This window comes from Toxorhynchites rutilus, chromosome 1 (genome assembly GCF_029784135.1).
Source record: "Toxorhynchites rutilus septentrionalis strain SRP chromosome 1, ASM2978413v1, whole genome shotgun sequence".
Taxonomy (NCBI): domain Eukaryota; kingdom Metazoa; phylum Arthropoda; class Insecta; order Diptera; family Culicidae; genus Toxorhynchites; species Toxorhynchites rutilus.
The window spans coordinates 180,244,097-180,269,942 of NC_073744.1; the positions used below are offsets into that span (position 1 = coordinate 180,244,097).

Genomic DNA, 25,846 nt, shown 5'->3' on the forward strand with positions numbered 1-25,846 from the left:
AGGAACATAAGGAATACTCTTACGCCAAAATTACTGTTGTGTAATTTACCGCTTTTATATTAATTTTATCAAATTAAAATATAAGACATATTGGTGTTAGCTGTAATTTGTATCATTAGGATTATATAATCTATTGATGCTTCAAAAGAGGAGGTTTTATGCCCATTTAAGAATAAAGCTTGAATAAGCCACACTTAAATGGGCTTTTCCTTCACTCCAAAATAAAATAAAATAAAAATATATTACTTTAAAGAATATTGAATCCCAATCCGAAAGTCCGCCTTTGGGTGAAGGTTTTTGAAAATTAAGTTTGTTATAGTTTTTGATTTCATTGAGTTTCTGTTGTTCTGGATGATTCATTTTGAAGATATTTATTTACTAAATGCATGATTATCGGAGACTAAACGTGAGTTTATGAGTACGTCACACAATTATCGAACACATCGGTTGAGTATTCTCTGGGCGGAATGAAACTATTCCAATATTTTATAATCCCGATAAAACGATGAAGTGCTCCTTGGTGAATTTTCAGACAAGAGCACTGCCTCAGCAGATTCGGTATCGACCAGTCAAAAGCGCAACGGGCAAATCTGCTCACTGTCGTCATCTTCCGTGATTACAGAACGCGAGTGAATGAGACAAATAGAGACTTCACACACAAACTTCCAAACCGAAAACGCATAATGCAATGGCGAAAAAAAACTCAGCGGAAAGTCCCCTAACAAAGTAAAAAGTCAATCTTCAATCTGAAAACTTACACGTCATTGATTTTTCTCCCGTCTTCTTGCGGTCCCTGCTGCTGCAGTCGTTGCCGTCGTCGACGTCGCCTTGTTAGCTGCGAGCAACAGCGACGAGGAGCCATTGTTTCTCGTCGTTCGAGACAAATCTAGCCGAGAAAGGTATGACATTTGATGACGGTGGCGGTAATGCGTAAATGTCACACTTTCTATCGATAATATTATTGTTGTAACTACGGTTCCCTCTGCACCACAATGGAACAATAAAACGACAACAACACTGACCACTGACAATCGGGAATGCAGTCGGGTAGGTTCGCCCTCGAAGAAACAGGGAGAAGAAGACGACCAAAAAAATGGCAACTAACACTTCCGGTGTTCACTCCCCTGGCGGCCAATTCACTAACTACTTCTAATGGTTAACGCAGTCGTTTTTCTCCTATTATCTGCTTCCCACGGAAATCCTACGTCGCCTTTCTCGGGTAATTTCCTGACTTCTCCCGTTCCGTTCTCACCCGTTGAGGACCCGCCGTTTGTCGCCGTCGTTTTTGTGTACAGCACAGCACCACAGCAGTACGGAACACCCTGGGATGCTTCGGAACCATGTGTGTTGGTAACTGGCAACTCTCACTGACACTGACACTGGTTGGCCGTGTGCTGTAACACCAAACTCTCCTGCGGTTCGTAGTCTCCGTCGTCGTCGTCGTCGTCGTCGTCGTCGTTTTCGTCCGTCCGTCCGTCAGTCCGTTTTTGTTTCCCTCGTGTGGTGTACGTGTTTATTTTCCCGTTTTTTTTCCTGCCTTACGCTTCTTGTTTTGGAACTTCGGATTGAGATGATGACGGGCAGCGGCACCACTATAATGCGCTCCTGTCGCTCTCCAGGAGCCACGCGAGATACATATCGATGGGACGAAGGCGCAAAACAAGGAAACCGTGAAACACATCCGCAGAAGCCATGAACTATCCCATTTGCTCACTCTCTTCGCGGGGGTTCTTTCACTCTCTTCCGATGCAACCCATTCCGGGTTGGTTGGTGGGTGCCACGGAACAATCACGAGATGGAATGACACCTGCGATGGGCCGACTTCCGCCGAACGCCGCGGAACGATGCTGAGCGAAAGAGAAAGTCTCCCTTTCTCTCTCCCGGCTAAAAGGTTAACCAGTGTTGACACGAGCCTCGAGATTGAACAGCAGCAGGTCGGGGAGATGTCTATCCTTCACCCATATATTTTCGGAAACCACTAGTAATGGAATGTCGCCGGGGAGCACGGGGAGCACGTGTGGGAGGCTGTGTGAGATCCGGCGTCGGCTTTCGACGAGAGACTTTGCACACGTACCTCGCTTATCGACCCCTCCCGGTGGCGATGGGCCATGGAGAAAACTTCAAGAAACGGGAAATGAGTATCTGGACGTGCCGCCATCAAACCTAACAATTTGATTCTATCACGCGTGGGTGTGTTTGTGTTGATGTCATCGTGCTGTGTCGGTTTCCCGAATTCAAGCAAACGACAATACTTAACAATTGTATGTAAAATATTAATTCGACTCACCGCGAACGTAAATTTCTTATAAACATTGAATTTTACGAAGCGTGACAGCTTGCGTTATAAATTTTAATATTTTTAGACATAGCCAAAAACATGAATCTACGTTCTTCGTGCAACGTTCGAATTTTCGAAACAGCTATTACACTTGAATGATCTTGCCATCTGTTCCACTATGAACAAGATACATTCGATAACAATAACTATTTCTGGATGCGAATGATTATTCACGACACAGCTAATGGATTGAGCTTAAATCCATTTTAGGTAAATCGGAAACCTTCAACTTTCTCTTTTCGTGTCTCAACCATTCAAATCCTCATTACTCGTTCGTTTACAGCTTTAATTTTTTGCTTCTAGATCAATGTTTTTGTTTATCACATATTCATTCTCAGGTACATTTTTTTTTCTTTTGCTGAAACTTGTTAAAGTATGTTTCAACTCCACAAAATTTGTAATATTTAAAACCAAATGTACACTTCTCGCTCCCCTATCTACTTCTCTCTCTTCATCCCATCCTCCAGTAGTCAAATACAAGCAATGGGATAAGGTTAACCGAAGAGATACTTAAGTAATATTTGTGTTAGTTTTTTTCAGTTCAAACTGTCTGATATTCTCATTGTTCAACTGGTAATAATTTGATTCACAATAGTTTGAATTTTCCTGATTTTCATTTTTTGTGTATCAATTAAAATATTTTTTTCTTCTAATTTTTTTTGTTATTCAAGCAATTTTTAATTTCAAACTCTACTTTCTCCCTTATTTATATTTTACCCTTTTACCCTTCATATTTTTGTTATTCATTTACCTTTTTTTTTTAGAAAATACAAGTTTTCCAATTTTCCGAATTTTTGAAGTTTTTCGAGTTCTTAGAATTTTCAAAATTTTCAGAAACTCAAAATTTTTTTGGAATTTCAAAATTTTGATTTTTTTTGGAATAGCAAAAAAATTTTAAAATTGAAAATTTAGAAATATTTTTTTTAATTTAAATTTTTTTCTAATTGTTAGAATTTCCAAAATATCAAATTGTAGATTTTTTCCATTTTTTATTTTAAATTCAGCTTTTTTTGAACATTGAACTTTCTAATTTTGAAATTTTCTGAATTTCAAATTTAACAATTTTAAATTTTCTGAATTTAAATTTTAAAAACATTTTTGAATTTTGTACGAATGCTTCAGTTTTGGCAATTTCAGATTTTCCGATTTTTTGATTTATTGAATTTTCGAATTTCCATTTACGAATCATTGATTTTATGATTTTTGTCTGGAAAAAATTTAAATTTTCTGAATTATTTATTCCAGATTCCAATTCAATTTCCCTTTTTAATTTTTTTCTGATTTGCTTTATAATTTTTTTCCATCAAATTAGATTTTTTTGAATTTTAAATGTTCTGAATTATTTTTTTTTCTGAATTCCTCAACTTCCTCAAATTTTAATTTTCAAAACCTTTCAAAATTTTCAAAACTGAATTCTGAATTCTGTCAGAATATTTAGTTCTCAAAATGTACAATTTATAATCATTAAATCATTAAATGAAAGATATAACTAATTTTTAATTTCTTGAATTTTCAATTATATGATTTGTCAATTTTCTGAATTCCACATTTCTAAAATTTTCAATTCTCTAATTTTTGTATGAACTTTCAAATTTCTGAAAATTTAGTTGTATGAATTCATCAGAATTTAAAATTTTATTATGAAGTGCGAAGCGATGCAGAGTTGTATAGTTCTCTTTTGTGTCGTGATTTGCAGCGCTCAACAACAAAAAGATGCTGCTGAGGGAAATGATTTGTGTATGATCATATTTGAACGAACGAAAGCGATTTTTTCAGTGAATGGCTCATTTGGCAAACACTGCTCAAAATAAATTTTCTTTTTTTTTCGATTTCTTGAATTTAAATTCCTCGAATTTTGAACCTCCAATGTTTTGAGTTTTTAAATTTTCTGAAATTTTTGTTTCGAAACTTGAAGTTTTATGAATTTTATCTGAGATTTCAATTTTTGGAATTTTAAATTTTTTGAAATTTCGACTATATAAATTCTATTTTTATTGAATTTAAATTTTTCCAAATTTTCAATTTAATGACAATTTAAATTAATAAAACTTTCAATTATCTCATTTTTATCTAAACTTTCAAAATTTTCAAAAAATTTAAATGCTGTTAAATTTTTTTAATTTTCTCCTTTCCGAATTTGCAATGATTCGATTTTCTTATTCTTCAATTTTTGAATTTTCTGAATTATCTTTTGTAATTTTCCAAATTTTTAATCATCTAAGTTTTTAAATTTTCTTTAATGTTTTCTTTTCGGAATTCAGAATTTTAATTTTTTTTAGTTTTCAGTTTTTCTGATTTTTAAATTTGGTACATTATATCCATTTCGAAAACTTCAATGAAATTTCTTGAATACTAAATATCTGAAATTTTAAAGCACGAAATTTTATTTTTCTCCATTTTTGTCTAAGTCTTCGATTTTCTGCAAATATTTTTTTTTTATTTTAGAAGTTTAGAATTTTTGAAATGTTTCAAATTTCCAATTTTTGAATTTTCGAATTTTTTGTTTTTGTTAATTTTTTTTTTGTTATTTTGAATTCTTGTTATTTTAAATTTTCAATATACAGGGAAACTTCGATATAACGTATCCTCGTTATAACGTACCCTCGATATAACGTCACTCGATATAACGTACACATTTCCAAATTGTAAAGGAAAATTTTTTTCAATATTTTTTTCTGATAGAACAATGAATTATCTTTATTGTGATGCTAAAACAAGTTTTGTACCTTCATTCAATTCCGAAATACAGCTGGTTTTGTGATTCCGGATTCTAAATGAATCAAGCTTTAATCAACAGTACGAAGGGAAACATCAGGAGAAATGCTGGCTTCGTCTTCTGATTGAAGTTATTTATTAACTTTACTAAAACAGCAACACAATAATGTAATATAGACTACGCTTGTGAGTACTTTATTATGCTTCGATATAACGTACAATTTTGAAAGTGAAATGTACGTTATATCGAAGTTTACCTGTATATATATTATCAATATTCAATTCTTGTTGTTTTCAATGTTTACCATTTTTTATTTTCAATTCGATTTGTTTTTTTCAGTTCTCACTTTTTCCTATTATGAATTTTTATTTAAAGTTGTTCCCAATTCTTAATTTTTGCTATTTTGAATGTTCTAGTTTTGCTATTTTTAATTTTTGTCATTTTCAATTTTTAAATTTTCAAATTTTCAAATTTTCCATTTTTGATTTTTTTAATATTTTCAATTTTTCCTGTATTAAATTCTTCATTTTTGCTATTTCCAATATAAACTTTTCGCTACTTTGAAATTAGTTATTTCAAGTTTTGCTATTTTAAAGTTTTAATTGAAGCTATTTTGAATTGTGAGCTTTTTGTAGTTTTCAATTGCTGTTTTTATTTTTTGTTATTTAAAATAACAAAAAATTGTATTCAATTTTCAATTTTTGCTATCTTGAACTTTGAACTTTGGTTGTTTTCAATGTTTTCTATTTTTATTTTTCAATGTTCAATTTTGTCGATATCAATTTTCAATCTCAGTTAATCTCAATCATTAATTTGAGCTGTTTCTCATTTTTAATTTTGCCTATTTTTCAATTATTTTTGTTTTATCCCATCAGTTTTACTTTTATCACGCTCATTGAGTAATTCAGCTTTAACAGAGCCGAACTCATTCGTGTACATTTTTTATATACGTATATATTTATACATATATTTTCAATTATTGTTATTTTAAATGTTTGCTGTATTAAATTTCTAAATTGGGTTCTTCTCAGCGTTTTCTGTTACTAAATTTCGATCTACAATTTTGTTATTTTCTATTTTGAATTTCAATTATTCTCAATTATAATTTTTTGCTATTTCTAATTTTAAACATTCGTTATTTTTAACTTTGGATTCTTGCTATTTTCGATTTCTAATGTTTGTTATTTTCAACTTAAATTTTTTGTTGTTTACAATTTCAAATTTTTGGTATTTTAAATTATTCCAATTCCATCAATGTTCAATTTTTACTATTTTCGGTTTTTTTATATTCAATTTCTAATTTTTACTATTTCAGATAATTTTTGTTGTATTTATTTTTTAATAAATATTTTCAATTTTGCTATTTCGTGATTTTACTACCTTCAATTTTAGTAATTTCTAATTTTCGGTGTTCGCAACTTCAATTTTTGTTATTTGGATGTTTATTTTTCGCTATTTTCAGATATAAATGTTGGTTCATCTCAGTTTTCATTTTAATTTTGAATTTGAATTTTTTTTTAGTTATTTTTCTTGCTGTATCTAATTTCCAATTTTGAACTTGTATTATATTCCATTTTTGCAATTTCTAATTTTCATTTTCTATACTTTTTTATTTTTAAGTTTTGTAAATTTCAGTTTTCATTTCGTATTCGCATATTCTTATTCCCCTTCAAGTTTTTTAAATTTTATTTCTGATTCTTGTCTGAATTTTAAATTTTTCTAAAATTCAGTTTTCCTAATTTTCATTTAATTCTTAAATTTTCATTTTGAAATTTAAATTAAAAAAATTCACAATTCGAATTATGAATTTTTTGAATTTCAATTTTTTTAAAATTTGAATTTAAAATTTTCTGAAATTTGTATTTCAAATTTGATAAATTTTGCCTGAATTTTCAATTCTAATTCTATTTTCAATTTCCAAGTTTTCGCAAATTTAGATTAAATAAATGTTATATTTATTGAATTTTAAAATTTCCATTTTTTCAATTTAATGATTTTTAAATTTATAAAACTTTCAATTATCTGATTTTCATCTGAAGTTTCAGAATTTTCTAAAAGAATGAATTTGTTGGAATTCCCAAAATTTTTTGTAAATATTTTTTTTTCTGAATTTTGAATATTCTGATTTTCAATTTTCCTTACCTTCAATTTTTTGGATTTTCGATTTTTAAAATTTTCAATTTTCTGAATTTTTAGTTTTAGTTTAGTTTTTATTTTTTTTAATGTTTCAATTTTCTAAATCATTTCATTTTTTAAAATTTTGATAACATTTCTTGAATTTTAAACTTCTGAAATTTTGAAGTTTAATATTGTCTGAATCTTCGATTCTTTGCAAATTCAATTTATTAGAGTGTTAGAAATTTAGGAATTTTCAAATTTAAAGTGTTTGAATTTTCAATCTTTTTTTGTTTTCAAATTTCAATTAAATTTGTATTTTTCAATTCTCACTTTTTTTTATTATAAATATTCAATTTAAGTTGCAAACTGCAAATTTAATTTTTTAGAGTCAAGGAATTTTCAATTTTAACATGTTTGAATTTCCGATTTTTTTTGTTTTTGACATTTTGAATTTTTGTTATTTAGAATTCTTGTTATTTTAAATTTTTCATATTATCAATTTTTATTCCTTGTTGTTTTCAGTTTTCCCTATTTCAAAATTTCAATTAAATTTGTAGTTTTCAATCCTCACCTTTTTTTATTATAAATTTTCAATTTAAGTTATTCTTAATTTTTAATATTTGCTATTTTGAATGTTCAAGTTTTGCTATTTTCTATTTTTGTCATTGCTATTTTCTATTTTCAAATGTATTTTATGATTTTTTTATATTTTCAATTTTTTCTGTATCCAATTCTTCATTTTTGCTATATCCAATTTAAGTTTTTTGCTATATTGAATTTAGTGATTTTCAGATTGTGATATTTTTAATTATTGCTACTTTAATTTATTGTTATTTTAAGTTTTGCTATTTTCATGTTTGAATTGCAGCTATTTTGAATTTTCACCTTTTTGTAGTTTTTAATTTGCAATTGCTATTTTAATTTTGTTGTCATTTTAAATGATTACTGTATTCAATAATTTGCTATCTTGACCTTTGAAGTTTAGTTATTTTAACAATGTTATCTATTTTTATTTTTCAATCTTCAATTTTTATTGTAATGTTTGCTGTGTACAATTTCGAGTTTTGGTTGCTAGCTATTTCAATTTATCTTGCTCTATTCAATTTTCGATTTTGGCTGTTTCCAATTTTGAACTTTTACTTCTTTCCATTCTTGCTAATTTTAATTTTGAATTTTTGCTAATTTCAGTTTTCAATTTTCGTATTCGTATATTCTATTTCCAATTTTTGGTGTTTTAAATTTTTCAGTTTTTGAAAGTTTTCCATTTTTTAAATTTTTGCTGTTCTAATCTTCAATGTTTGCAATGTTTATTTTTTTTATTTTTGTTATTCTCAACTTCCATTATGGTATTTTCGATTCTTACTATTCCCTTTTTCCATTTCATGCCATTTTCAACTATCAATTTAATTTTTTTGTTATTTTCAATTTTCAATAGAAAATACAAAATAATTGCAATGACTAATTATTGTAATGTTTTTTTTTTTAATTTCTGTTTTTTTAAATTTATGCTATTTTCAATTTTCTACATTTTCTCTGTTTGGAAATTTGGGATTTATAATTATTTTTTTGATCATCATTTTAATTATGATTATTTACTCGGTAAAACTCAAAAATGTAGACTGGCATTATTGTGCTATCGGTTTTACTTCATCTCAAGAAGGAAAGAAAGGAAGAGGAGACTACCATAAGCGATCGTTGATCGTAAGAGTCGAATTTCGATCAAATTTGATTAAATTAAAATTTAGATTTAATTCGGAAAATCTGAATTTGGAAGATCTAAATATGCAAAATAATTAGGTAAAATTTCAGTGAATTCAGATAAGATGCTGCCGTTTTCATAGACGAGTGGGCGCGGGAATCGCTTTCCTAGGACATTCTGGTAGAGGGAGATTGGGTTACCCACGTTTTTTAGCAATGCGTAGGTTTCGCAGGAGCTGAGTTGTATGCAGAGACAGGGTCGATATCGCCGATTATGTGATTTCCAAATCGTAATTCTATTCATCAAAAATGAGGATTACTAGCGTCGAGACATAGATCTATGAGTACGACATGCAATCCATACACATTAGGGGAGTGAATTTTTCGATGAGTCACGATCGAAAAAACAAGCCTCTTTCTATTGAAGAAACAGATGTTGCTCAATGGTTTTATGGAATACAAAGGTGTTTTGCATTACGAATTTTTAGATCAGATTAGATAGTTAAGGAGTTAGGGAGGAGTATCATTCATGCGTTAAGATATGTCATGAGAAGTATTTTTTGTTCAAATTGAACAGATTGAATGGAACATCTGAAATCAGAGTTCTCGATCCATGCAGGTCAAGAGAAGTGTAAAGTTCAATAAGCATCATTGATGCAGACGCCTCGCTGAAGCTCCAGTCCCCTATCGGGCAACGTTTTAACATCGCCAGCATCCGCACATTCCTCTTATCTCCGTAACATTCAACCCCGGAGAAAACTAATCAATAAACAAGGCTTTTTCTCCACTTTGCTCCACTCTGTACATACATACATACACACACGCACGCAGAAAACCAACCCACTCACCGATTTTAATATGCGTACAAGCGTTCTCAACAATTTCCCAGGATCGGCACAATACTGCAGCGTTGCATCGCTGCACTTCCACCGCAGCCGCCTCCGCGTCAGCGACCGTATTTTCCCAGTGGAACAATTTTCCGGAACTGCAACGCGTATACGAACGCACCGAAACTCCTTTCATCCAGGCTCCCTTTCGTCCCACACTCGTCGCCCCCTGCGTCACCAATCTTCACCGAGTGGGAATCAAAAGTGAAAATGCATCGCACTTATATACCAGCCCCCACCCTAACCATTTTCTAGCAGAGGACCAGAAGCAGCAGAAGGATCAGAGAAAAAATAACGACAATGCTCATCCCCTTTGCGTTTCACACGTTTCCCACCCTTGGAACCATTTATTTCACTTCGAAAGGCGAAGTAGGAGGAGAAGAGGGCGAGCTCGGGTTGGGTCGGAATTGCGTTTTTCGGATATGTATCAGCGCTTCCTCCTCACTCACTCGTCGTCACCGTAAGGTTGCTGCTCTCACCTTGGTTTTTGGGGGGACAGAAAGCTTTTTCCTCCACACTTTCTGCTACTCTTGGCTCTGTCGGATGAACGATGACACACAGAGCAAAATCGACCCGATCCATCTAGTTTCATTTGTTGACGACGATTTGCTTCAGTGTCACTCAACCGAGTTTTAATATTCAAGGCAGGACTTTCATTCTGTAATAAATTGTCACGGAAGTAAAGGGAACGGGGGGAAAACACGAAAGAAATAAAAAACGCTTTAATCTGATACCGTTTTCAACGGCGGAAAAGCTTCTTCGCCTGAGTTTTCGTCCCGAAAACTCGGTGGAAAAAGAACGCAACTCCAAAAGCCGCACATAACCTCCTCATCCGGTTTTCTTCTTGCCACACTTAACGTCATCTCTCGGAAAATGAGTTTATGGTACATAAATATTTGCACACATAGCCTTACCGTCCCCCAAACCCACGCTCACGTCTCGGATGCTGCCATCTCCGGACGCGCGTTCGAGAGCTGTTTTGCGTTTTTCCACACACAGACACATTTTTCCCAGTGGGTGACGACGACCGGTTGAGTGCGGGGGGATTCCGAGAAGAAGAGAAAGTACCAAAGTACATAAAATAAATTCAATCTCTTTTAACCGAACCCCTTTCCACCTGCCTTTTATCTCCTTCCAATCCCCTCAGAGCATAGCGAAAGCAAAGACGCAGCGCACGGTGTGGTTTGCAGAAGGGACCTCTTTCCGATAGGATTCGAATCGCATCTCGTTCGTGTCCACCGTTACGCTCCTGAGAAAAGCACAAGCTTTCTTAATTTATTCACATTTACATTGACTGTGGGTCGCCGCCATCAAAGTGGCAGTTCTTTCCTACCGAAACTAAAAGCAGTATCGTAATCGTGGGACGGCGCATCGATTCCTGATTGGTGGTGGAGGGACGAGAATTGATGACGATGACGATGATGAGCGGGGATCCCTCCTCTGATAAAGATAAAGCTCCCCCCTCCCCCTGTTCGTTAGCTCCCAAATGTTCCACGCCCACTGGTGAAATCCATCGCCACCCACACGCGCGAGATACGTTCGAGTCCTGGCTGTGTCTTGCAGGTTAACTACAGATAGATACTACACGAGAGGGACAAAGCTGGGGCACATTTCGATCGAATAGCTTTGACCAACTAATCAACTATAACACAGGCACAGTATGGGTAGCTTCTGAGATGTTGTCATACATCAACTGTTATAAAATATTTGAAAATGCAATGTATATAAGCAAAAATACATTCACAGAAAGCCAGTGAAATTTTTTTTTGGTTTTTGTGATTTGGAATTTTTGACTACTTCAAATCTTTTTTTTTTCAATATTTTTGTTGGATTCTATTTTAAATTTTCAGCTTTTTTTCTATTTTCAATTTCTGCTGTTTCAAAGTTGAATTTTTGTTATTTATAATTTTTTATGTTTTGCTATTTCTAATTTTCATTTTGAATGTTTTCTATTTTTATTTTTGCTGTTTCAAAGCTCATTCATTTTCAATTTAAAATTTTTTCTTTTCATAATTTTCAGTGTCTTTCTTTTCCCAACATTTGCTTTTTTTCAGTTTTGATATTTCTAATTTCTTTTTTTTATTCCTTAAATCCAGAATTTTCCTTTTTCAATTCTCAATTTTCAGATTTCGCTATTTAGAATTTTTGTTTCTTTTAAATTTTGTTACTCATTGGATTTTTTATGCTTATTTTTTTTTGTTTAAAAATCTTGCTGTGCTCAATTTCTATTTTTGCCTACTGTAATTTTGATTTTTCCTATTTTCAATTCTCATGTTTTTTGCTGCAATGTTCAATTTCAATGCTATAATCAATTTTTTATTTGAAATTTTGGTTATTTTCAGTTTAGATTTCTACTATTTTCCATTTTTCAATTCAATTTTGTCATTCTCATTTTTTTTCCTTTTTCGATTTTTGCTAATTATAAATTTTTAAATTTCGCTATTTTAAATTTTAAACTTTTTCCAGTTTTTGTTATTTTATATTATCGATTTTCGTTATTATATTTTTATTATATTTTAATTTTATATATTTTTCGATCTTTAATTTTTACTTTTTTTTCTGTTCAGAATTTTTACTATTTGCAATTATAGGTTTGCGTAACTTAATTTTTCTGCTATTATCAATTCATAATTTTTGCATTTTACAATTTTTATTTAAACATCCGCTATTTAAAATCTTGGATTATTGCTTTTTCAATTTTTACAATTCAAAATTTTTGTTACTTCCAGCTTTCACTTCCTATTTTCTTTCAGTTAAAATTTGCAATTTCTGGCATTTTTTATTTTTGTTATTTAAATTTTTGATTTAAGTATTTGAAATTTTTAATTTTCTATTTTCGCTAGTTTGAATCTTTGTTTCTTTTTTGTTTTTTGCTTATTCAATTTTATATTTTTTTTCTACTTCCAATCTTCTAAGCTATTTTTTGTGAAATTTTGTCAATCTTAATTTGGAATTGTTTTTTTTATCAGGTATTTGAAATTTTTGTCATTTAAAGTTTTTATATTTCATTTTTTTGCAACTTTCAATAAATTTTTAATTTTTGCTATTTTTTTTTAGTATTTCTGGTTTTTAAATTAATTTTTGCTATTTGGAAATTTGGAATTTTTGATATTTTCAATTTCCAATTCTCATATTTTTTGCTGTAATACTCAATTTCAATGCTATAATAATTTTTTTATTTCAAATTTTGGTTATTCTCAGTTAAAATTTTTCCCTTTTTTAAATTTTTTGCTAATCAAAATTTTTAAATTTCGCTATTTCAAATTATAAACTTTTGGTAGTTTCAGTTTTTGTTACTTTCTATTATCGATTTTCGTTATTTTATTTTTATACTACTCTCATTTTCTATTATTTCAATTTTTTTATTTTATTCAGAATTTTTGCTATTAGCAATTATAAGTTTACGTTATTCTAATTTTTTGCTATTCTCAATTCATAATTTTCACTTTCAATTTCTGCTATTTCAAATTCTGGGTTGTTGCTTTTTTAATTTTCAATTTTTACATTTAATTTTTTTTGGTTATTTTTAATTTTTGTTATTTCCAGTTTCCGTTTGTTTCCATTTGATTTTTTTTGTTATTTAGGATTTGCAATTTTTAGTTTTGTCATTTTAATTTTTTAAATTTAATATTTGGAATTTTCAATACCCGGATTTCGATATTTTCAATCTTGGCTTCTTTTTATTATTTGATAATTCCATTTTTTTCTAATTCCAATCTTCTAATTTTGTTATTTTCAATTCGGATTTTTTTTGTAATTTTTCATAATCATTGATTGTTTTTATTGATTATTAATTATAATTATTTTAATATTTTTTTTTAATAATATAATATAATATAATATAATATAATAATAATATAATAATATATAATAATATATAATATAATAATAATTTAATAATTAATTTAATATTATTAATTGTAATTTCATAATCTTAATTGTTTTTTTTTATTTTGCTATTATTTTTTTTCCATTTACAGCTATTTTTATTTTCATTTTCTTTCAATTTTAATTGATTTTCATAATTTTCACTTTCAATTTCTGTTGTTTTGAATTTTTGTTTTTTTTAAGTTTTTACTATATGTAATTCTCAATTTCAGTTATTTTCAATTTTTGCTATTTCCAAATATAAGTTCTTGTTAATTTCAAAATATGTTATTCCCATCTTTTAATTACTGCTATTTCTTCTACTTACGCTTACGCTATACGGTCGCTCTTTATACGGCATTTCGTTCCATTCTATGTCGATATATCTAGGTGCATATTAGAGTGCTAATGAAAATGACCATCACGAATTTTCAAACGGAACTTTTTTTTTAAAATGTTGATTCCCTCGAAAAACTTCTCTGTCCAAAATATCAACATGTTTAAGAAAATCCCGTTTGAAAATTCAAGATGGCTATTCCATTGGCACTCTAACATACATACACGTATTTCACGTAACATTATATTCTATAACAGACTCTGTTATTATTTTATGGACAAATGTGTGTACTTGTTATTTATGTATTTTTAATTTAAATGAAATAGAAAGATAGAATGCATTTTGAATGATAAACCATGTTACATATTTAACAAATTTGAAACCGATCCCATAGAATTTGTATGAATTTGTATTAGAATAATTGATTCCCTACACGGCTTTTCGCTTTGCAGTTTTATGGAACGTATCTAGGCCGTAAAGCGAGGTATGTTGTGTATTTTCATTTTTTTTTGTCAAGTCTTGGTTTTACCAATGCGTGTTATTTTGAATTTTGCATTTGGAAATTTGGAATTTAAATTTTCAATGATTTTATTTTCTTCAGTTTTCGCTATTTTTAGTTTATGTGCTTTTTTTTTGGTTTTTTTATTTTTTAGATTTTTACTATTTCCAATTCAAAATTTTCCTTGTTTCCAATTTTAATTTTTACTATTTAAAGTTTTCACATTCAATTCCTGCTATTTTGAATTCTTTGATTTTTGTTTTTTTTTCTCAGATAAAATATTTTTTTCTTTCACTTCAATTTTTTGGTATTTTTAATTTTTGATAAAGTAAACTCTAAATTTTTGCTATTTTTAATTTTAAATTTTCCAATTTGCTGTTTTTTATACTTTCTACTATTTTCAATTTCGAATTTGGTATTCGATATTTTACTTTACCTTTCAATTGAAAACAGCAAAATATGAAAACATAACATAACATAATATAAATTTAAAATTGAAATTTGGATTTTTGTCATTCTGGGTTTTCGATTTTTGCGATTTTCAATTTCTGCTGTAATTAGATGTTTGAAACTTTAGTTTTTCAAATTTGTTGTTTTTTTATTGTTTGCTCTAATCAATTTATTAATTTTTTTTATTTTCATATTTTGCTATTTTCAATTGTTTTGTTTTGTCATCTCCAATTGTTAATTTTCAATGTTTGCTAGTTTGAATTTTTGATTTTAGCAATTTTCAATTTTGGTTTGTTGTTATTGATTTGTTGTTGCATGCAATTGTTAATGTCTGTTATTCTAAATTTTTGGTACATTACATTGTATTATTTTCTATTTCGAATTTGGAATAAAAAAATAGGAATTTGAACATCTTTTTTCTATCTCTAATTTTCAATTATTGTTTCAAATTTTGAGAGTTTATGACTTTGTGAATTCGTGATTTTGCTATTTTGTGATTTTTAGATTTCAAAGTTTGAGAGGTTGAGATTTTGAGATCTTGATATTTAGATTTTATATTTCATATTTTAAATTTTAAATTTTACAAAAAACATAAAATTAGAAAAAAATCTAAAAAATATAACAAACTAAAAAAAATATCGAAATAACATGGTTTTTAAATTTCATATTTCAAAATAGCGAAATCTCAAAATTATAAAATGCAAAAATACTCAAATACTAAAATACAGGAAAAAATCGAATACGAGTCAAGATGGCCGAACTTGTCAGCATTAGTGAGAGACATAAGTGCCAACATAACGCCACAAAAAAAAAAAACCAAAATCGAATACGAGTAACTCGTATTCAATTACATTTTAGATTTTAGATTTTAAATTACGGCACCTTGTAGTGACATAAGACAAGCCACCGACTGAAGGCTTCAATGGGATTAGAAGTAACATTGAATCAGATAGTTCCACAGGGTGGAACACGTGAGCGCTGAGTGGCTCCATCTTTCTGAACCCCCGACAGGAACAATATTCTCTGGCAAATTCCCATTTGGTGCAGTACAAAATGGCGACCCGATGAACCATCCCGTAGCCGCCGTTGTCGCCATCGTCGCTAATGAGCAAACATGAGAGGATATGAATTTATGTGTGTCCGGCTGTGTCGTGCCCAGGGAAGAAAATCAGTGGGGTCCACCCCACCCCACCTCAGTCTGGAAACGGTCCGGAATATGGTGCGTCTTCCCCCATTAAAACTAAATTAAATTAATTCTCGAACAATATGTTGTCGTTTGGTAGTTGTCGTTTGCGAAAAGTTGGTAGAACGAACGACGGAGGTGGCTCACGTGCGGTGGAACCGTCGTCATCGTCGTTGTCGGTAGTTATTGTTGTGTTTTTGTGCTATTATTTAACCATTCGAAACGTTTGGAGGTTTTACATAAGGCCGCCATTCGTTTCGGGAGCGCAGAGGCGGAATACTCCCGGAACAACACTTATGATGCTTTATGGTATATAATAATAAGGTGCGCGCTAAAGGACTTTAGCCGGAGCTTTGCGTATTGGGGGCAAGTTGGGCCAGGGTGAAGGGAGAGGGATGCATAGCTGCCATCGCTGCCAGTGAATGCATGTGTGTATCTACAGCAACTAGAACCAGTGCAGAGCAAAGTGCATTCACTGCAACTAATGCTGCCATTGCTGCTGCTGCTGCTTGATGTGCAATGGATGCATCTGAACAAACAGAAACACGGTTCCCATCATGATGGGAGGCGCAGTAGCATCCTAGCGAGCGGACGGAAGGACAGATGCGCCCGAAGAAGAAGCTTTTCCCGGGAACAACAATGGCAGTCGGTACCTAGCGAAATGGAAACAGGAACGGTGCGGCTTGTAGTACAAACCGACCGACAGCGGGCGCGATATATGGTATGCATACATGCACGTGAAATGAACAATCATAAAATCGATACGGTACTCGGCGAAAACCCGCCGGTTTCTCCGGGATCTGCAGCAAGCATCCTGTGGCAGGACTGGCCGGGTCTCACGATAATGCGACGCCGTCTGCTCTGTCGTCGAACCCGTGAACCTTTCAGCAGTGCGTGTACGTGAACAGCGGACGCAAACGTCAAGCTTTATCGATCGAAGTGGGACACCACTTGTGTTACTAAACTGGAACGCGTTTTGATTTCTGGGCGAACCTCTGGAAACTAATCACAATTCAGGTTTCAGGACTATCCCAAGTACGACAATGAATAACGTCCTTGCGAAACCCTTATTTTTTTGGATTTTTCCGGAATGACCCAGAGTTGACGCGAGAAGATCTAATTTTCGACTGAAAGCTGGTTGCTAAGGGTAGCTTGTATATTAACTTGTTCAATAAGATTCTCATTGTCGTTCTCACATTCCTCATTTTTCCATTTTATCAATTGTGTATGTAATTTTCTTATTTAAAAAAAAAATCTTCAAGGCATTTTCTTATGCCATTTCTCATATTCTAATTTAATAATTTTATCATTTCCTTATATTTTCATTGTCTAATTTTCTTATATTTTTATTTTATTATTAAAAATGACAAAATGAATGAAAAGTATCAAGACATCTCGAAAATCTCGTTTCTCTCACTTTCCTATTTATTTGGTTGCCCGAATAGTAATTGTTGTTTTTTTTCATTGTACATAGAATGAACGCATAGAGATGGGATGTACATAATTTCAAAGCTTAAATTCTCAAGTTTTGGAATATTTTACGAATGAATTTTTATCTTGGTGTGTGTGGACAAAAATAAAGGAAAGGAATAAAAAATCGATCCTTTTTTTGTGTTTTCGTTCAAAGATTTTTTGGACTAACATAATTGTTTGTCAACTAATTCAACAAACAGATCCAAACAGCTTGATCAACCAGCTTTTATGTGATTCCTAAGCGTTTCTGTAGGACCTTAATTTATTTCTTTTTTCGTCAATGTAAGAAATTATCCTTGTCGATTTGCGATGGGAGTTTATGCTTTGAAACGATGTGCATCTCACCTTGATACGTTCATTCTATGTACAAATAATTGTATTTTATTTGTAATGAAAAAAATGGCAATTACTTGTTGGGCAACCCAATATAAATTTTCAAATTTTGCCATTTGAATATGGCTCCTTAAAAATTATGCAACTGAGCCGGTAAAAATAAACAATTTATAATAAAAAAATCAATTTTTTTTTTCATTTTCTTACTTCCTAATTATAAATTTCTCCATTTTCTCATTTCATAGTTCATTTTTAAATTTTCTTATTTTCTCGTCTTATATTTATTTAAGCTTCGCCTTTTTGTTATTTTCTCATTTTCAATTTTTTTCCTTCTTTAATTTTTGTTTTCTCCTTTTGCTATTTAATATCTCCGAAATAATTTTCAAGAAATCTCGTAAACCTCATTTGTCTCATTTATCAAATTGAGTCAGTTGAATTTGGTTCATTGAAACTTTCCAATCTGAGACTGTAAAAATAAACGATTTATAATAAAAAAAAACTAAATTCTCTCATAATTTTTCCTTCCCTCATTTTCTTATTTTCCAATATTCTCATTTTATTATTAAATTTGGTTGAAATGACATTTTGAAAATCCCATTTCTCTAATTTTCTTATTTTTTCATGTTCTCATGCTCTTTATTTTTTCACTTTATCTTTTTCTCACTTTCTCTATTTCTCATTTTATTATTAAATTTGGTTGAAAAGACATTTTGAGAATCCCATTTCTCTAATTTTCTTATATTTTCATGCTGTTAATTTTTTCATTTTATCTTTTTCTCACTTTCTCAATTTCTCATTTTCTCATTTTTTCAAGCTCTAATTTTTTTTAATTATTGTGTTTTCATTTCCTTATTTACTCATTTTCTCATGTTCTCATTTTGTTATTTAGTCATTTTATCATTTTGTCATTATACCTTTTTGTCATTTTTGACATTTTTTTTTAATTTTTGTCATTTTGTCATATTGACACTCTCTCATTTCGTCATTTTCTCATATTACCATTTCTACATTTCTTTCATTTCGTTATTTTGTCGTTTTCTTAATTTTTTATTTTCATATTTTCTTAATTTCTCATCCTCATAAATCTTTTCTATTTCTAATGCTTTATAATTTTTCAATTCATTTATTAAAAAAAATCGAGGGGTTGTATCCGAGATACGACCGCTTAGGACGTAGGACTACGCAACTTTTTTTTTTAATTGTTGGTTTATCGTTTTGGATATTATTTGCAAATACGTCGAAATTTCATAAATAACTCTTCAGTAAAAAGTTCAGGGGACTCTGAAAAGGTTTAATGGCTTGCGTGGTTTTGAAGAATCATTTCGAGAAGCAACGATTCTTTCTTGCCTTTGCGAGAACAATACACTAATTGGTCATATGTCGCAATTTGTTTTTGTTTATACCAATGCACGCATTGCACTGATTATTTATCGAGAGGCATCTACCGTGCATCGCCATTCAACAAGCATCAAACACGCGTATAACAGATGTACACATTTGCAGCGATAAAAATGAAACATCGCGAGAATGACTGTTTATGGAAAATCGTTTCTCGATTCATTCTCAGTCGCAATTGCAGTGCCAGATGCACTTCAAGTGAAATATTCGCTAGCGTTCACAGCTCGAGGGGAAACAGAGAGGAGATCAATACTCATACTTTAGCGTCAATTTACTTACTATGCAAGAGTGGAGTTTACTTCGCAAATAGTCTCTTTTCGTTATCCCCCTTCGTTGTTTCTATTCTGGCGGCTGCATAAGTTGCCCGTTATTGACAGCTCTGTTCGGGAAAGCACACAAATGGCCAGAACAAATGTATGGGGAAATGGGAATACTTCCAATTTTCATCAATTTAAACCATATACAGACTATAGGATTGTAATGTATAGCATATCAAACAAATCTTAGAAAATTTCCGATTCGATTGGTATACAAATCGTTAAAATCCATTCGCAGCAAAAATAGTTATTAACGTTAACTTTATTTCATAAAAACGTGACCTGTTTTCTGATTTGGCACCCTTAAAGTAAGACGTAGTCCTACGTCAAAAAATATTAAAATTATTGAACCAGCGTTGAGCGTTGAGGAAATGGTGGGGCACAATTTTAGTATACCACTGCAATTCAGGCGGATCGCTCTACGGACACTGAGAAGGAAAGAAATATTGTAACTTAAGCTCCGCCCATTTGCAACTTATTGCAACGAGTGAGTTTTCCCGAACAATTACTTTTTCGCAGTCTCACTCCAGTTAGCGAGCAGCCAATAGTCTTATTTAATATTGACCTCACACACGACGGTTTTTCTCGACATGAAATGAAATGAGAACATGAGAACGAAATGAAGGAGCAAAATTCGGAGAGTCGATAGAGTGCTGTAAATGGAAGAAGTCACACACTATGTGGTACAAATTTGTTCACAATTTCAAATCCGAGGCTGAGGCACGATTGAATTCGTTGCATTCTAAAATAATTTTAAAAAAATGATACACATGGGACTCATTTTTACTTAATTCAAAGTAACCTTGACCGATCTTTCAGGAAATATACGGATCCATGCTGGCAGAAGTGTAGTTGTTTTGAAGCGACTCAGTAGTCAAGCCCATTTTCGATTTCTTCATAAGATCGGAACTGCTCTTCGGGAAAGTCCGACGTCGTGGGCCGGAATAAACAGGAATCTCAGGCAGCAGAGAATATTGCGGGTGATATAGAGCCTCACATTTCACTCCTTCTAGATAATTCTTGACAGATCCTTGAACATGTGGTCTAGCGTTGTCATGCTGTGAATCTAGCTTGTTGGGTCTATTCTCACATTCCGGTTGTTTTTCCTTCAGAGCTCTGTTCAAACGTATCAACTGTAGTCGGTATCTTTCACCAATGCTTCACATTGTGTGCCTTGTTTTATTCTTTTTCATTCAAATAAAAATTATTGCTACAGAATCAATGAAAGAACATGAAAGTTGAATGTTAATGAGGACATGAGAAAATAAGAAAATAAGTAACTGAAAAAGCTAAAGAAAAAAAAAAGAAATAAGAACATGAAAGAAAAAAAAAACAGAAAACGAGAAAATGAGAATATGTATAAAAATTACAAATGATAAAATTAGAAAAATGAAAAAAAAAATGGCATTGACGAAATGACTGAATAACAAAATGAAGACATGAGAAAATGGGCAAAAGACTGAATGATTAAATGACAAAATTATAAAATCACAAAATGATAAAAAAACAAAATGAAGACATGAGAAAATGGGAAAAAGAGGAAATGATGAAATGACGAAATGATAAAATGATTGAATGTAAAAATGAATACAACAGAAAAAGAGAAAATGAGAAAAACGAGGAAATGATGAAATAACAAAATGACAAAATGGCGAAATAATAAAATGATTAAACGATAAAATGACTGAATGATAAAATGAAGACATGAGAAAATGGGTAAAAGAGTAAATGATAAAATGATAAAATGATAAAATCACAAAATGATAAAATAACAAAATGACAAGATGCTAAAATGACAAAATCAAGACATGAGAAAATGGAAAAACGAGGAAATGAGGAAATGGAATGAGGAAATGAAAAATGATAGAATGATAAAATGACTGAATGTCAAAATGAATACAAGAGAAAGTGAGAAAATGGGAAAAAGAGGAAATGATGAACTCTCGCGTAACTTTTGAAAACGTCCTAAGTAACAAATGTAAACAAATCGAATTAATGGATTCACACTATTAGTTATCAATCATTTAATGCATTGAGAAAACAATCGTTCAAGTATCTATCCTTTTCACCTTTTTATCGCCGATACAAAAAATGACCAATGTACAGATTCGAATTTTAAGCACTCGACTGTTACTTCGGACACCACTTTCCTCTGACGCTCGATACATCCGAAGTAACAAAGCAACCAATACAACACGAAATCGCACTTCGGTCATTTTGAGTTTTTGTTATTTTCGGGTGTTGATATCGTTTTTAGTTCAATTCAACGAGTTATAACAATAATGATCTGCTTTTAGCACGAAGTGCAAGTATTTGGATCGTTGTTTAGTAGTTCTTTCTAAATTTTCATCGTGCAACGTTATTTGTCCAATGTACAAAGCGGGCAGTCAAAACGTCCAATGTAACATTTTTCGCTCGAAGGCTTGAATTTCTAACTAAAATCATATGACAACAGTTACGATTGGTTTTTCAGCGTTATTATTGACTGCTAGTGGTAAAAGTAGTGATAAAGATCGATTCCTTTTGAAACAATTCGCGGAACAATATTCCGATCTTCAACTCCGTTTTTCTCGAGTTGATGTGAATGTTACATAGGACCTTTTCAAAAGTTACGCGAGAACTGGCAAAATGACGAAATGATAAAATAACAGAAGAACAATATGGCCAAAATGAAGACATGAAAAAATGAGAAAATAAGAAATAGAAAAAATGACGAAAAATGATATAATAACTGAATATCAAAATGGAAATGGAAAAGAGGAAATGATGAAATGACAAAATGAATACAATATCAATGCAGACATGAGAAAATGGGAAAACGAGGAAATAATGAAATGATAAAATGATAGAATGTTAAAATGCCAATGTCAAAATGAATACAAGAGAGAATGAGAAAATGGGAACAAGAGGAAATGATGAAATGACAAAATGACGAAATGATAAAATGATAAAATAACAAAAGAAAAATATGGCAAGGTGCCAAATGAAGACATGTGAAAATGAAGAAATGACAAAATGACAAAATAATAAAATGACTGAATGACAAAATGAAAATATGAAAAAATGGGGAAAACAGGAAATGATAAAATCACAAAACAACAAAATGACAAGATGCTAAAATGACAATATCACAAAATAACAAAATAACAAAATGACAAAATGATAAAATGACTAAATGACAAAAAAAAGACAATAACAAAATGACTAAATGACAAAAAAAGACATAAGAAAATGATAAAATGACGAAATCATAAAATGATAAAATGATAAAAGGACAATATGGCAAGATGCCACAATGAAGACATGAGAAAATAGTAAAAAGAGGAAATGGTGAAATAACAAAATGATAAAATCACAAAATGATAAAATAACAAAAGGAAAATATGGCAAGATGCCAAAATGACGAAATGATAGAATGACTGAATGACAAAATGAAGACATGAGAAAATGTGCAAAAGAGGAAATGATGAAATGACAAAATTATAAAATCAAAAAATTATGAAATGGCTGAATGACAGAATGGAGACATGAGAAAATTATAAAATGGGCAATAGAGCTAATGCTAATTTACAGCAATAAACAGCTAAAACACAAATATAAGATTAGTTTAATGCCTAATAACTAATTTCTGGGCAGGAGAAGAACTCTTCTAGGTTCGGCTAAACTTTCATCAACACTATTACAATGATTATGTGGATAACCACCATCTCACAGCCAACGGATACATGTGAAATTTACCCTAAAAGATCGGCAGCAAGGGGGGCGTCACGTGGACATAAATAAACATAAATGAAAACAGGTTTATTTGCTAGCTTGAAATGGAACAGTTTCATTCGTGCAAATTATGCTTCAAGTCGCTGCATCAGAGTGAAAATATAACCCCCCAACCAGGGGCAGCAAAAATTCAAAGTAATAAACAAATGAAACAAACGAACAAACCCCACCTCCCCTAACTATTTCAGCGGCGGAAAGTGCGGAGTGTGGTGGCACCGGCGGAAGCAGAAATCGCCTTCGTACATAGCAGCAGCAGCAGCACATTCCTCGAAGCCCGGGCGACAAAAAATCAATAAATCGGTCTATTTTTCTTTCTGCACAAAAATATAACCAAAGGATTTTCTGTGGAAGGTTATCTCTTCGCCTCCGCATAACTCCGCGAGAGGCTGCACCGGAAGGGCAAGCTAGATTGAAAAGTGAAGAAATTGGATCTCTGCATCTCGGTCGTGATCATCAGTGGTTCACTCTGTCTATCAGCGGAGGCATGGAAATTCACTTGTTAAACGAAAAATAGAGAAGATGCAATCCAAACTAACAAGATATGAAACACAAAGACAAGAGCTGAAAAGAGGGTGACTCGACAAACAAAACTGTTTCCGCAGCAAAAAAAAAGGGAAAGACAGAAAAACGGAAGGAAGAAAAAATATTTATTCCTATAAATAATATATAAAACCCCGGTCGCAGAAGATCGGATATTTCGGAGCGCATTCTCATGTACACACAACAGCAACAGCAGCAATAGGTTTGTACCTATTCACATCTTCCATCCGTTCATCTCTCATACGTGTACATAAAAAGGATATGATGCTGCAAACAAATGGCACCGACAGAAACCCCCAAAATGAATAAGGAACGGGGGGTTCGTAAAAAATGTGGGTGACTGACTGGGTTGGGTGGCGGCGGTGGACGCACTCGTCGTTGAGGAGGAAATTAATTTTACGCATTCCGTTGGAACGACGTTTAGTTTAGGATTCGAATATGAGATGCGTCTGAATTCGAAATCTGCTCCTAGAAATTCAATCAAGATCAAGTGAATTAGTGGGGGTCTCCGTAGCCACATTGGTTGCGCGTTCGCTTAGTAAGCGATCGATCGTGAGTTCAAAACTCAGGGCCCTCATTGACCATCTTTGTGTTGTTACAGAATAGCTACGTCCACGCAACAATCATCAGCGATGGAGATCGATCCACGGTCGAAGTAAGATCGATTCATCCATACAACTGCTCTGCTCTGCAAGACACATCGGGCTGCTGTTCTATAAATAACTCAACAATGATCAATCAACTGTCTCCGCTGTCCGGTGGTCCAACTGGATAATGGAAGAACAGAAAGAATATTCTTACGCCTAAATGGCTACTGTGTGAATGTACCATATGTAATGGTATAGAAGGAATACTGGCGAATGACAACTGTGTAATGTGCTAATTATAGATATGATAACCATGTGACATGTACACGATTAAAATTCGGCTCTGTTACATCTAAAATACTAATGAGCCTTGAATAAATAAATGGGATCAAAAAAAAAAGGGAATTAGTGAAGTGCTGAGCGTGGGAATCTCTTGATACCAAGATGGCGGCTCCAGTGTCGTCCATTGACGCGCTTTTCAAAAACGTCTGATGTTTTCTGGATGGCCCTCGTAAAGTCTTAAAGCTGCAATCTAAAAATGTAATGTTAGTTCTGAATTTGTAATGTAAATCTACAATTGAGTAAAAAATTCCACTCTATTTGAGTGTAATCAACATTACAATTTGCTCCGATCCGTGGCATCGCATTTTTGAAGAGCGGTTCCGATCACATAAACAAATCGAAAATTGGATTGATAACTGGATGGCATCAAAACAACCTGACAATCAGACCAATGTGAAGTCCATGAATAGCCTAAAAGATGGCCCAAAGTTTGGGCTTCCGATGGACCGCACTTTGAACAAGCTGTTTTTAGTTACAATTCCAAGCTGACGTTCAGTCTGAGAGAGACTCTCTGCTCCCATCCATACAAACATTTTAAAGCTTTTGAAAAAGGTGCATTTTATTTATTCATTTCAACCTTCAGCACACAAAAAGCATTTTTTTTCAGCCGAAGATGAAATGTTTTCTGCCAACGCTAGTTTGGGTGTATGAAGGCTACCCAGAAAGTGGCAGGCGTTTTGGCTAGCGTGGCAGTAGACTGTACTAGAGCGGCCATCTTGGAGTCGAAAGAGTTAACCAGTGACGTATTTATTTTAGAAATAACCAAACCAATGTTCACGACGACGGCCTAGCTTAATGAAAATCAATGAAAAAAAATCCGGAAAAACTGTCATTTCACGATTACTGAGATTTCAGAACATTTCCTCTAAATTTCATGAAGGGTACGACGAATTGTGTGCCAAGTGAACTCACAAGCGACTTTTTTTCTTTTTGATACGTGCTGAGAGTAGGAATCTTTTGACACCAAGACGTCAGCTCTAGTACCGCCC

General features: G+C 32.0%; 1 protein-coding gene across 3 annotated transcripts in view; it reads right to left on the bottom strand.

Annotated features, from left to right (window-relative positions):
• The window catches only part of LOC129762470 (serine/threonine-protein kinase tousled-like 2), a 358,161-nt gene that overhangs the window by 282,318 nt on the left and 49,997 nt on the right, over positions 1–25,846 (bottom strand). The window contains exon 1 of one of the 3 annotated variants that reach the window (XM_055760752.1): positions 759–1,375. The exons of the other annotated variants lie outside the window; for them this stretch is intronic. The gene's annotated coding sequence lies outside the window, so the exon portion shown is untranslated. Of the gene's footprint in view, positions 1–758; positions 1,376–25,846 lie in introns of those variants that run through there. 3 annotated transcript variants of the gene reach the window in all.